We start from the raw sequence: 13,723 nt of genomic DNA, 5'->3' as shown, positions 1-13,723 counted from the left end.
ATGAAGAAAGTTTTGTTTTGCGTTGATGTTTTATGTTGTTCAGTTTGTTTCCCTTAAAAAAGTATGGGGCGCGGGGACGGGGAGAGGGTCCTCGAACACTGTATCTTAACCTTGAAAAGAGATGCCATTACAGCACAGAGAAAAAGTGGTTTAAGTACTCTTCCTCAAGGACCGCAAGTTTCATCACTGGGGAGATACAGAATCCAAAAAAAAAAAAAAAAAAAAAAAAACCACTAAAAATGGTACATGCAAAAACAGGGTTGTTCTTTAGTAACATTATCTAATCAGAGACTCTAAATAGAATCCCCCCCACCCCCACCCCCGCAAACCAAATACAATTGACAGCCTGAGTCCTGAATCTCAGATGCCTGTTGGGGAGCCTATTACCCACCATATTATTTCCCTGGTTTTTGAGAAAAGTGTGAAGGGATGATGAAAATTTTGGCAGGCTTTATACAGGGCTGATCAATATTTTCTATTTCCCCGTTTTATGTGCGTCTACAATTCACCAGCTGAGAGGACACGGTAACCGGATGGAGCAGGAGAAAGCCAAAGGGACCCATAAGTCAAGGCAAAAGGAGAAAAAAATTAATGGAAAAAAGCTGGAAGAAGAAGGGTTAAGAGGAGCACAGCCTCAAGAAAGTCACAAAACGGCTTGTGAATTGACCACTACATGCAGACAAAGGTGGCCAAGCTAGCGAGAAAGTCCCCTACCTACACCCAGCACTGGCCCAGCATGACCAGTCTCGGGCTCCACGGTGTTGCCAACAGTTCTGGGAAGCCCAGGTGTCAGGTGCCAGGCTTAACACCGCAGGGAGACCCAGAAGAGAACCTTGGGACCATGGCCAATCTCAACACCCACTCCCTCTCTCCCAGATCGGCACTGGTAGGCTGCAGGTGCCTGTTAAAAGGGATGTTGAAGCTTAGGCTCTAGGCTCCAGAGCCACTGACAGTGCTGAATTTTGGTGCCTTGCTTCCTGGGTACCCCCTTACTCCCGAGGACTTGAGAATTGGCAGTAATGAAACAAAGCCGTGCAGATCCTGGGCAAAGTCACATCTTAGCCAGATGGATTACCAGCCCCTCCCTCCCTCCAAGCCCTCTAGGGGGTGTGAGGTAAAGAGAGTGAATCAAGCCCACTGCTGGGTTTCTTCAACTAAATCAAGCAGAGCCTGGGGACGGTGTACATTTAAGAATATCAAAGTCAAACCATCACACGACCAGGGGATCAGGAGACAGCCAGGAGTCCAGGGTTAGAAATGTGGATATCTGAATCCCAAAGAAGACAAGACAACAATAAAGAGTGGCATCAGGAATGCTGAAGGCCCAAGCTAGGGCTTCTGGGATGGAAAGGAGACTAGCAGAGGTCATTAAGGATCTAGCTGCTTACATAGATGGGAGGCTGGGGAGACAGAGCTCCAGAAACAGGCCCTGCGGCCTCCAGGGGCCAGCTGCACCTGCTACAGTCTCCTACATCGGATTCTTCCTCATGAGTTTGCCATTCCATCTGCTTATTTTCCCACCCAGTTTGGGTAAAAGTGGACATTTATTCGATTTGCTTCTGAAATAGAGTCCCGTCTAGCATGCAGGACCTAATGATCATGTCAACCAGACCTTCACAGAAGCAAGAGGACAGCCTTCTGCTAAGCTCCAGCTGACATGACTGTGCAAAGAAGGGCCATCGGATGAGTCTTTGAATTAGTGAAACACACACTTGGTAAGGGTTACCTCTAGGACAGGCAGGGAAGGATACGGGACCAAGCATCAAACAGAACTTTATTTCTATCTGTAATTTTTTGTTTTATCTAAAAGGTGACATTTGGAGCTTAAAATGTTGACTATAAATGCTGCATGGTGGAAATAAATTGTTATTCCCAGTGCTTTTCTATTTTTTTTAATGTATCAAAATAAGAAGAAGAAACCGGGGGGCCTGGGTAGCTCACTTGGTTGAGCTTCCCCCTTTTGATTTTGGCTCAGGTAGTGATCTGATACCAGGGTCGTGGTATTGATCCCCACGTCAAGCTCTGTGCTGAGTGTAGAGCTTGCTTGAGATATTTATTCTCTCAAATAAAAAAAATTAAAAAAAAAAAGAAGAAAACACCACACTCCCCCACCCACAAAAAAAAAAGATGACAGGGAGGGAAGAAGGGCAGGGGATAAAGAAGAGGGGGTAGAACTAGAATGAGGCAATAGGAGGTGAGGGCTCCATGGGAACAGAAGAGGGAGGGAAGAAACAGTCATGGTGAAGGGCTCTGTGAAGGCTAATGAACCCAGTGATTAGCGGGCACTGAGACCCAACTCCATCTAACTGCTCACAAGTACCCAAACTAAAGGAAGAATGGAGATGTTCTCAAAGTCCTGAATACAGAGGGACATGCTTAGAATCCAGGGACAGACCCAGACAAGTCCTTCTAGAAACAGTGCTACCTGAGGCCCCAAAGGAGAAAAGAGAATTACAGGCCACAAGTAAATTCCATGGATGGTCACAGAATCGCAGGGACCTGGTAACCACGTGAACCTCCCATCAGACGTTTCGAACTGGTTCCTGTAATGTAGCATCACAGCGTCCCTCCGGATTTAGAGTAGAAGCCAGTAAGAAAATTCACTTGACCGTTACACTCTGAGTCCATGTGTCAGGAAATTGGCCTTTCCCGTGACGGAGCACCTCTCCTGCCTTTACGTTTCTGAAATACAAGCATGGGCGGTAAACATTCGACCTGGTGACATCCTACGCGTGCCAGATGCACAACAATCGGTTCCTTTTTGGAATAAGAAAAAAAGCTGGGTGTTAGGTCACTGTAGTTTTTTTGTATACATAAGACTTTGACATCCACTGGTAAAACAAGCAGCTTAAAAAATTTTCAATGTTGGAGGGAAGAAACCATTGCAAACGTGTATTGATTGTTTCCTTTCATTAACTGAATACTGGTAACGGAGGAGAATTCGTAGGAGATTCGTAGGAGAGACAAAATCTACTCTCTCACCCATCCTAGCTGCTTAATTAAATCAACAGAAAGGTTCTAATTTTATTGTGTCTTTTCAAATACTCGCCTTCGTGGATTGGGAAAGGAAGATTTTCGATGGCCCAAGTCACATTTGGTTGAATTTCCTCAGAAGAAACAGTCATGTACTACAAAAGGGATTGTCTGAGACAATCTACTGACAGATTCCCTCCCGGTACTTTTTAAGGCTGTCAGAGAACAAAGCAATCATTCACAGTGGGACTGATTTCTATGAGCCACAGATGATAAAAAGAAAAAAGGTTAGCCTCTTGGCTTCATAGTCGCACTTCAGTCCCTGGAGACAGTAGAATTGTATCGCAGCATCTGGCCTGCACAAAACTACCACAATTTCAGAAAATGCACTTAGGTCTCCCTTCCGGGAACGGAAGGTAATTCAAAAAGAAACGCAATAAGAAATCTACAGTAAAGGAATGTCAGAACCTAGAGGTCATTCAAGACAGGACTTCAGTGAATTTGTGATTGTATTTAAGCATCAGCAATGTTGTATTTCTGGGAGGAAGAAATGCAAAACTGAACAAGGTGAGTGAGCGATTGCTGGGATGTGTTTGCATATGAGGACGAGTTTCAATGTAGACGCCAGGGTCTCCTTCTATAATCAACAGGTGACTTTTGGCCCCTTTCTCCCCAGGAAAAAAAAGAAAAATCTTGACCATGAAACAAAAGGGACACCTGGAAAACCTAATTTAAAAGAGAACAACTTAAAAAAAAAAAAAAAAAACGGGGCGCCTGGGTGGCTCAGTCGGTTAAGCGTCCGACTTTGGCTCAGGTCACGATCTCGCGGTCCGTGAGTTCGAGCCCCGCGTCGGGCTCTGGGCTGACAGCTCAGAGCCTGGAGCCTGCTTCCGATTCTGTGTCTCCCTGTCTCTCTGCCCCTCCCCCATTCATGCTCTGTCTCTCTCTGTCTCAAAAATAATAAAATAAACATTAAAAAAATTAAAAAAATAAAAGAGAAAAACTTGGGGTGCCTCGGTGGCTCAGTCAATTAAGTATCTGACTCTCGACATCAGCTCAGATCATGATCTCATGGTTCGTGGGTTCGAGCCCTGCGATGAGCTCTGTGCTCACAGTGCAGAGCCTGCTTGGGATTCTCTCTCTCTCTCTCTCTCTCTCTCTCTCTCTGCCCCTGTCCCGCTGGCACATACACTCTCTTTCTCTCTCAAAATAAATAAATAAACTTGAAAAAAAAAAGATGGTCTTTTAAATAAATAGAAAGGAAAGAAAGAAGAAACACTTGCCCAAGAGTACCACTCTATCACATTATTTGACCCATTCAATGTTTTATCTCCTTTTATGAAAAAGCACGCGTATATTTTATAAAGTGCTATAGGAGATGCACTTGTTCCATTGCGAGATACATATGAAATTGAACCTCCAATCCCTCTCTCAGCGGGGGGGGGGGGGGTGTCTCAGAAGGTCATAAATCCTTAGGGGGCTTCTGATTTCACAGTCAGACCTCCCTCTGATTCTCAGTTTCTGCTGGGTTCCTCCCCTCCACTCATCTCACACTCCCACCCCACACACCCCACCACCGCTAGTTGCTTTACTCATTGCCAATCCATCTGAACAGCTTCTTCTCATTTCCCCCAAGGCACCGCTGACTCATGGCATATCACATTTTACGGAAGGTCTGAAAACCATGGAGGAGAGTATATCACAGCACGACATATGCCCCAATAATATCAACCATGATAGCTTATTCTACGCTGCTTAAATGAAAAGTGATACAAAATTGTACGTAAATTCTGATTTTGTTGCCATTACCCATGACGAAAACAAAAAAGGGAAGGAACCATAGCAAAGTGTTAACAGTAATCATCTTAAGGTAATACGATTATTTTTTTTTCTTCCCCAAACATTCTCCCTCTTCTTTGATGCACTTGCACCCTTACATTCAGCCTTATCTTCTGGCCCCCATACCTTTGCTTTTCCTTCTTCTATCTGTAAAGGAATGTCATCTCTGCCCCAGCTTATCGACCAAGTTCAAGCCTGTGGCTCTGCATCTATGGTCTGCAGAGAACTGCATTCCAGGAACTTACGAGAGATGACCTCCAACTCTTCACTGCTCAATATTTTGCAAAAGTTCGGTTGAAAATGAATAGTATAAATGGAGAATTGCCTGGAGGTTCTTTCTTTTCCTTTGTAGAATTAAACTTTGGCAAAATGCCAACAATGAGGGCTGTTCAATAAAGCAGTCCTATATAATTCAGTGGCAGTCACTGTGGGGCATTTGAGGAAATTCATCATCAGAGCTCAGAATAGCCTCTTTATGCATACCTTCGAGAACACATACTTCTGTTTCCAGTGGCAGGGACAAGCGAGCTCCTCCTAAGAAAACTCATTTTTAAAAATCACGTAACCCAAAGAGATTTTTCCTCTTTGCCCTGGTCTCTGGGAAGCCCAGAGCTAAATTTCCTTTCTGCGAGCACACATTTTCTATATGTAACTTTCACTATTTTTCTTTCCCCTTAGTCCTTCTATTTTGTACTCTTATTGTTTACATTGTGCTAACATCTTTATGAAACAAGGCAATTGTAAGAAAAGTGCTTGTCTTAATGTTATAAAGGAAAACAAACTTGAAAAAGTGCCCAGGAAGTGATGGAAGCAGAAAAAGCCAGCATCTTCTTTGGCAAAACAACGCCAACAGAAGAAAACAGAAACTTCCTCAACCTTTAGGATTGTCTCAAAGAATCCTGGGCTGCTTTCCGTATGAAAGCTGGATCTCTTTAAGAAGTTTCTGAGCTAGCAAAATGTTTTCACTGAATACATTCCAACAACTTTTCTCGGTGGTTTGTCCCTGGAAAATGTGTGTGCATGAGAGTGCCTGGTTGCTTCTTTTCCATCCAGATAACCACACATTAATATGTGCTTTTTAGGAAAAGAGTGTGGGTCAGGGAGAATCACATGAATTTTTGCCCCAGGTCCCTTTCACGCAGAGCAGTGATAGATTCTAACTCGGCCTAGTTAAGGATAAGATAACGAACCCGTGAAACCATGGTAGCCATCGCATTCACCTCCAGCTGTATCAAGATTATTGTGTGGCTGTCATAATGCCTTACTCAGAGGTCCCTTGGGACCCAGTATGAAGTGAGAAGAATCAATACCCTTACATATTCAGGGTTAAATAAAGATATCTGCTTTCATGTTTCAAACACTCCATGCAAGACAAACCAGAGTTTGCACGTTTTCCTAAATTACTTTCTAGAAAAACTCCCACCCATCCCTTTTTGCTGAAATATAACTGTACCTTGTCACAAGGCTGTTCTAGGTTGCCTCCACTGTGACTATGCCATTCCCCACAAAAATAAGCCCTCAAAGGATGCCCGTATCACATAAGAAACAGTAGTTCAATGGATTATCTTCTTACCATATGCCTGAAATCCTACAAAGCTCTTTACTAAAGATGTCACAATTCCTTATCATCAAGGAAGGAGGAGGTCTTTCCTATTTTGATGTTGAGGTTGACACCACGAGTAACTTGTCCAGGGTCACACACCTACCAGAAGACAGAAATAGGTTTCAAACCCAGATCTAACTTCCAGTATACCCCCTTAAACATAACCTGATTGGATTCTGCTTGTCCAGAAGAGCCCCAAGTCTAAATTCTCTTTCCAGGGCCTGCCCACCTCAATAGATCTAAGGACTCCCCAGGCACTTACCCAGGGACAAAGGGCCTATAGTCCTTCTTGCTCCCAGTTATCCCCTAAAGCCAGGACTTACACATCCTTCTTTGATATCAGAAGACCATAATAGCTTCCAACAGACGATGGTTGCTTTAGAAAATAAAGTTAGGCTAGAAACTTGGTTTGGTTATGGACTGAATGTTTGTGTCCCTCCTCCTCCCCAAAATTCCTGTGTTGAAGCCCTGGAGGGGAGTTCTTTGGGAATAATTATGTTTAGATGAGATCATGAGGGTGGGGTCTCCAGGATGGTATTAGTGTTCTTATTCAATGAGGAAGAGACCAGAGTGTGCTCAATTGCTCTCTGTCTCTCACTTACTCTCTCTCTCTGCCTTTAAGGATGCAGAAAGAAGTTGGTCATCTATAAGCCAGGAGGAGAGTTTTCATCAGGAACCAAATCAGTCACTCTGTCTTAAAATTCCCAGCTTCCAGAACTGGAGAAATAAATTCTTGGTGTTTAAGCCACCAAGTTTATGGTATTTTTAGTACGGCGGCCCCAGTTGGTTAATACACCTGGTGTCCCATTAAGTACAAAAAGTCTTCCACTGCGGTGCCTGAGTGGCTCAGTTGGTTGAGTGGCCGACTTCGGCTCAGGTCATGATCTCGTGGTCCATGAGTTCGAGCCCTGCGCCGGGCTCTGTACTGGCAGCTCAGAGCCTGGAGCCTGCTTTGGATTCTGTGTCTCCCTCTCTCTCTCTGCTCCTCTCCTGCTTGTGCTCTATCTCTCTGTCTCTCAAAAATAAATAAATGTTAAAAAAAACTTAAAAAAAAAGTCTTCCAATGATATATAAAGAACTTATACAACTCAACACAAAAACAACAAATAATCTGATTAAAAATGGGTAGAGGATCTGAATGGAAATTTCTCCAAAGAAGATCTACAGATGGCCAACAGACACATGAAAAGATGCTCAACATCACTCATCATCAGGAAAATTCAAGTCAAAACCATAATGAGACATCACCTTACAGCTGTCAGAATGGCTAGAATCAAAACAAGAAATAACAAATACTGGCGAGGATGTGAAGAAAATGGAACCCCTTATAAGTAATATATAGATTCAGTGCAATCCCTATCAAAATACCAACAGCATTTTTTCACAGAATTAGAATAAATAATACTAAGATTTGTCTGGAACCACAAAAGACACCAAATAGCCAAAGCAATCTTGAGAAAGAACAAACCTAGAGGTACCACAATTTCAGATTTCAAGATATACTACAAAGCTCTAATAACCAAAACAGTATGGTACTGGCACAAATATAGACACACAGATGAATAGAACAGAGAGTCCAGACATAAATCCACAGTTATGTGGTCACTTAATCTACAACAAAGGAGGCAAGAATATACAACATGGGAAAGACATGTTCTTCCATCAGTGGTGCTGGTAAAACTGGACAACTACATGCTCAAGAATAAAACTGGACCACCTTCTTACATCGTTAAAAAAAATACCCTCAAAGACCTAAATGTGAGACTTGAGACCATAAAACTCCTAGCAGAAAACATAGGTAGTGATAACTTGGACACTGGCCTTGGGAACATTCTTCTAGATCTGTCTCCTCAGGCAAGGGAAACAAAAACAAAAATAAACTACTGGGACTACTTCAAAATACAAATATTTTGCATAGCAAGGGAAACTATCAGCACAACAGAAAGGTAAATCACTGAATGTGAAAAAATATTTGCAAATGACATATCTGATAAGGGTTAATATCCAAAATAGAAAAGGAACTCAAGTAACTCAACACCGAAAGAAAGAAAGAAAGAAAGAAAGAAAGAAAGAGAAAGAAAGAAAGAAAGAAAGAAAGAAAGAAAGAAAAGAAAAGAAAAGAAAAAAAAAAAAGAAAAGAAAAACTGATTAAAAAATGGGCAGATGATGTTAAGAGACAGGTTTCCACAGAAGACCTACAGATGGCCAACAGACACATGAAAAGATGCTCAACATCACTCATCATCAGGAAAATTCAAGTCAAAACCACAATGAGACATGACCTTACAGCTGTCAGAATGGCTAGAATCAAGACAAGAGATAACAACTACTGGCGAGGATAGGTTGAAAAACTCTTGTGCACTGTTGGTGGGAACGTAAATTGGGGCAGCCACTGTGGAAACCAGGATGGAGGTTTCTCAAAAAATTACCAATAGAAATACCCTATGGTCTAGTAACTCCACTACTGGGTATTTACCCAAAGGAAACAAAAACACTAATTCAAAAAAAAAAAATGTAGACAGCCCTTTGCTTATTGCAGCAATATTTACAATAGAAAATTATGAAAGCAACCTATGTGTCCATTGATAGATGAATGGAGCAAGAAGATGTGGTATATTCACAATGGAATATTACTCAGCCATAAAGAAGAATGAGACCTTGCCATTTGCAACAGCATGGATGGACCGAAACAGTATTTTGTTAAGTGAAATAAGTCAGATGGAGAAAGACAAATATCCTGTGACTTCACTTATGTATGTGGAACCTAAAAACAAAACAAACAAAAAGCAGAAAGAGATTCATAAATACAGAATACAAACTAATATTTGTCAGAGGGAAGGAGTATGGGGGGATGGGCAAAATGGGTGAAGGGGAGTGGAAGATACAGGTTTCCAGTTATGGAATAGTCATAACGATAAAATGTAAAGCATAGGGAATACAGTCGATGGGATTATAATAGCATTGTATGGTGACAGATAGTAACTACATTTAATATGGTAATCACTGAGGAATATACAGAATTGTTGAAACACTAGGCTTTACACCTGAAACTAATGTACCATTGCATGTCAACCATACTTCAATAAAAAAATTTTTATTAAATATAAAGTCTTCCATTGGCTATCTCTGCCGTCACTGGAAAGCGTGGTCACTTCCAGCTACATTCAGAGGAGTGTGGTGAGCTGGGCCTCTACCCTAGTGCCTCTCAGTGACAATGGTCCTACCTCCAGAGGGGGTTGGGGGACCGTAGGAACACATTTTGGTTGTCATGATGACTGGAGGTGTGCTGTTGTCCCTTAGTGGGAAGGACCAGGGATTCTAGACAAAGACAAGCTGGCGACATATAGAACACACCAAGAAAAGTGGCCCACGCGATTCAAACATCCAAAGATATCCCACCAAGTATTAAGTGCTTATCCTCTGCTGATAATGATCTGAGCCTAGATCCCGGTTCTGTTTTCTATGTAAGCACAACATATCTGCGTGGTTTTAACATACGCCCAAATTTCCAGGAATGCAGCTACCAGGTCCGGTACAGGGAAGATGGCTGTTTATTGTGTTTCGAACACGACTAATTATGGCTCACCATTTCAAAAAATCGTGTAACTAATAGCTACGCCCCTTGTGATAGGAGTCTCCAACTCACTACACCCTTGGCATCCATGACCATTGTGCTCACAAATATCGTGCGTGCACAGTATCTGACTACTGGATAGCGTCTTCTCGTGTGGTTGTGTCATATTGCCTTACGACAAATCATTTATCATTCCTTTTTATGTTACGCTTAGGACATTATTCTGATATCTTGTGGACTATATGTATATATGCAATATTATCTATGATTTTCATTTCAGGAGAGGGAAGGGCCATTTCAAGATACTACATAAAGGGAACAAGTGAGTAGTGAGAACCACCCCCATCTCTCACCAAACAGAGTGCAGACTCCTGTCTGAGCAACACGGATCTTCAGTTAGAGGGACAGAGGGCCTCCTATTCAGTGTTATCTCAGCTGAGAGAACTTGGGATGCCATTCAACAAACAACCTGGGATCCCACGTGCCATTTCTTCGGATTCATCCACCCAAGCCATTTGGTCAAGGCCAGATCTCTTGCTTTTTCAAACAAGCCATCTAGCACCACTTTCTTCCAGTACATTTTTCTATCCCTAGTGCTTTGAAAAGAGGCCTTTTTATCCTTCTATGCTATTTGATCACCCACCCCACCCTGAACGTTTCTATAACCTGAAACACAATAGGAGGGCATTGAGATTTTGGACCCTTTTTCTTCACCAGGAGGGTCATTAAAGTCCTTATGTAGATTTACTTACCCCATCCCCTCCTTCCCTCATAATTTTATTTATTTTTAAATGTTTGTTTTTGAGAGACAGAGCATGAGTGGGGAAGGGGCAGAGAGAGAGAGAGAGAGAGGGAGTCACAGAATATGAAGCAGGCTCCAAGCTCTGAGCTGTCAGCACAGAGCCCGATGTGGGGCTCAAACCCACGAACCGTGACTTCACGACCTGAGCTAAAGTCGGGTGCCTGACCGACAGAGCCACCCAGGCGCCATATTCCTTTATAATTTTAAATTCTGACCATCAATACACTGTCACAGTGAAAACTTCACTCGATGCTCCGTGCAAACCACTGGCAATCACTTCTATGTACATTCTCTCTCTGGAGCCAGATGAAATGCTGTAGGAAGTAGGGAAGGAGAAACTGGTCTCCCTACTCCAGCTAACCAAAGTGAGGTTCAGCAGGAGTTAAGGAGCCTCCTCAAGGAAGCAGAGCTCAGGACGAACAGAGCCTAGATGCAAACCCCAGTTTCTGAATCCAAATGCCAGCACGGGTCACATCGCATTAAACTGATAAAATCAAAAATGTTGCAAAGCCATCCCAGAGTGAAGAAAAAAAGTCCCTTCCACAACACTCCTTTGAAAATGTATCCTTTGTTTCTTAAACAAGGCAATGGAGTCACCCTCTAGACAAGCAGAGAGGACATGACTTACATTCTGGGCATTATCTTATCACCAGGAGGGTCCAGAAATCCTTCTCAACACACACGCACTGAACCATCTCCTACCTGTTATTCACTCAGCTGCTTAGTAATGGAACATGTCCAGGCAACTTAAAATTGTTTAATTTTTAAGTTTATTTATTTACTTTGAGAGAGAGTGAAAGTGAGAGCAGGGGACGAGCAGAAGGAGAGGGAGAGAGAGAATCCCAAGCAGGCTCCTCACTGTCAGGGCAGAACCCAATCCAAGGCTGGAACTCAAGAACTGCAAAGTCATGACCTGAGCCTATATCAAGAGTCGGACGCTTAACTGACTGAGCCACCCAGGGGGCCTCCAGGCAACTGAAAATTGTATCCGAGGGCTGCATACTTCATACTGGAATTATCAAACACCACTGATTATTGTCCAGCATGTTCCTGAACTCAAAGGCCCTAGAGAACCCAGGGAAGAGCAAAAACTTTCAAGAGTGTCACTTTTTAGTATGTTCCCCATCATGGCAGGAGGGCTATGTGTTCTGAAATCCCATGTTGCTTTGACAAGGGCCATTCTCTCTTTCCCTTAGCAAACATGGGCACCTGTTTCTCCGCACAGGGCACCTGTGAACTCCCAGAGAGCTCTCCAGGTTCTAATGGAATCGCTCTCCTGCACACGTGTCAGAGCTGACCCAGATCTGTGAGCACCTGCCGCTCTGTGAGAATGGCAATGGGTTTCTGAGACCTTAAACCAGTGCTCACTACCATGAACTGGAGCATCTCCAGGTTGCAGGCATAGGACAGACCCTCCCCCCGCCCCATCTCCAGTGCCTACCCATCAGAGCTCATTCCTTAAGAATGGTGTATGTTCTGGGGCACCTGGATGGCTCAGTCAGTTAAGTGTTGGACTCTTGATTCGTGAGGTCATGATCTCACGGTTTCACAAGTTCGAGCCCTGCGTCGGGCTCTGTGCTGGTAGGACAGAGCCTGCGTGGGAGTCTCTCTCTCTCTTCCTCTCTCTCTCAAAAATAAATGGATAAACATTTTTTAACAAGAATGGTGTATGTTCCATATAATCTAGATCATTGAACAAGTACCACGGATCACATCCAATGGTTAAAATTACACACAGTGGAACTCTACTGGTAACTTCTTTCCATGAACCAATGTTAGTACAAGACAGGTGTCTCTTGTGTCCGGCCCCAGACCCTGTGCTGCCAACTCACACAAGAATTCTAGCATAAAGCATCACATGGAGGAGAGGCCCGTGCTACATGTTCCAAAGGACAGAACTATATGAAAACTTCAAACACGTTAGATCTGAGATCTGATTCCAGTAGGAATTTCAGCAGTTTATAGAAGGTACAGTCACAAGATGCAGATTATCCTCATGAACCACTTAAAGGCCCTTTGCATATGTGTATGTGCTGGAACCTCCTAATTGTTTGGGCTCCATGGTTGTGATCCCCAGAATTATCAGAATGTCAATGCAGTTGAAGAGACTGGACAGAGTCCTCAAAGTTTAAGAACAACAAATGGAAGGCAGAGTTAAGTGGAAAATAGTAACGCTTTGTGATCCCCAATCTTCTTGGGTATGACAACATGTACGTAATGGCAAAATATTCATATACCCCTTTGCACAGGATACTAGCAACCAGGGTCAAAGGTAGAATGTGAGAAAACACAGGACTGTAGCAGGGGTTCCTGAGTAGGAAGAGGGGATGATGAGCTCACAGAGATAGGCGGACGCAGGACACCCCAAGTGTCCAGACTAAGGGGGGTTAGCTTTTGGAAGGAAAGACATTGGAAATTTCTCACCAAGTGTAATGTGTACAAAAAAGGATATCTATGAGGATGAATTTGGTGGTCCAATCATAAATAAATGTCGCAAACAATCTCTTTAATCTCTTTTTAACATTTTTTAATGTTTATTCATTTTTTTGAGAGAAAGAGAGCACAAGTGGGGGAGGGGCAGAGAGAGAGAGAGAGAGAGAGGGAGAGAGGAAGAGAGGGGGAGAGGGAGAGGGAGAGGGAGAGGGAGAGGGAGAGGGAGAGGGAGAGAGAGAATCTGAAGCAGGCTCCAGGCTCTAAGCCTGACATGTGGCTTGAACTCACGAACTCGAAGATCATGACCTGAACCGAAGTTGGACCCCCAACCAACTGAGCCACCCAGGCGCTCCCACAGTCTCCTATTCAATGCAAATAAATCAAAGATTCCTACCATACCCCCAAGAAGATTTTTTTTTTAACTAGGGGAGTATGTGAGGATAAAAACACAAAGAGCCCTCCAAAAATCCAGACAGCCACATGAAAAGGCACAGTCGCC

The sequence above is a fragment of the Prionailurus bengalensis genome, chromosome D4, assembly GCF_016509475.1.
Source record: "Prionailurus bengalensis isolate Pbe53 chromosome D4, Fcat_Pben_1.1_paternal_pri, whole genome shotgun sequence".
Lineage (NCBI taxonomy): Eukaryota > Metazoa > Chordata > Mammalia > Carnivora > Felidae > Prionailurus > Prionailurus bengalensis.
Note: the sequence above shows the minus strand (reverse complement) of the source record.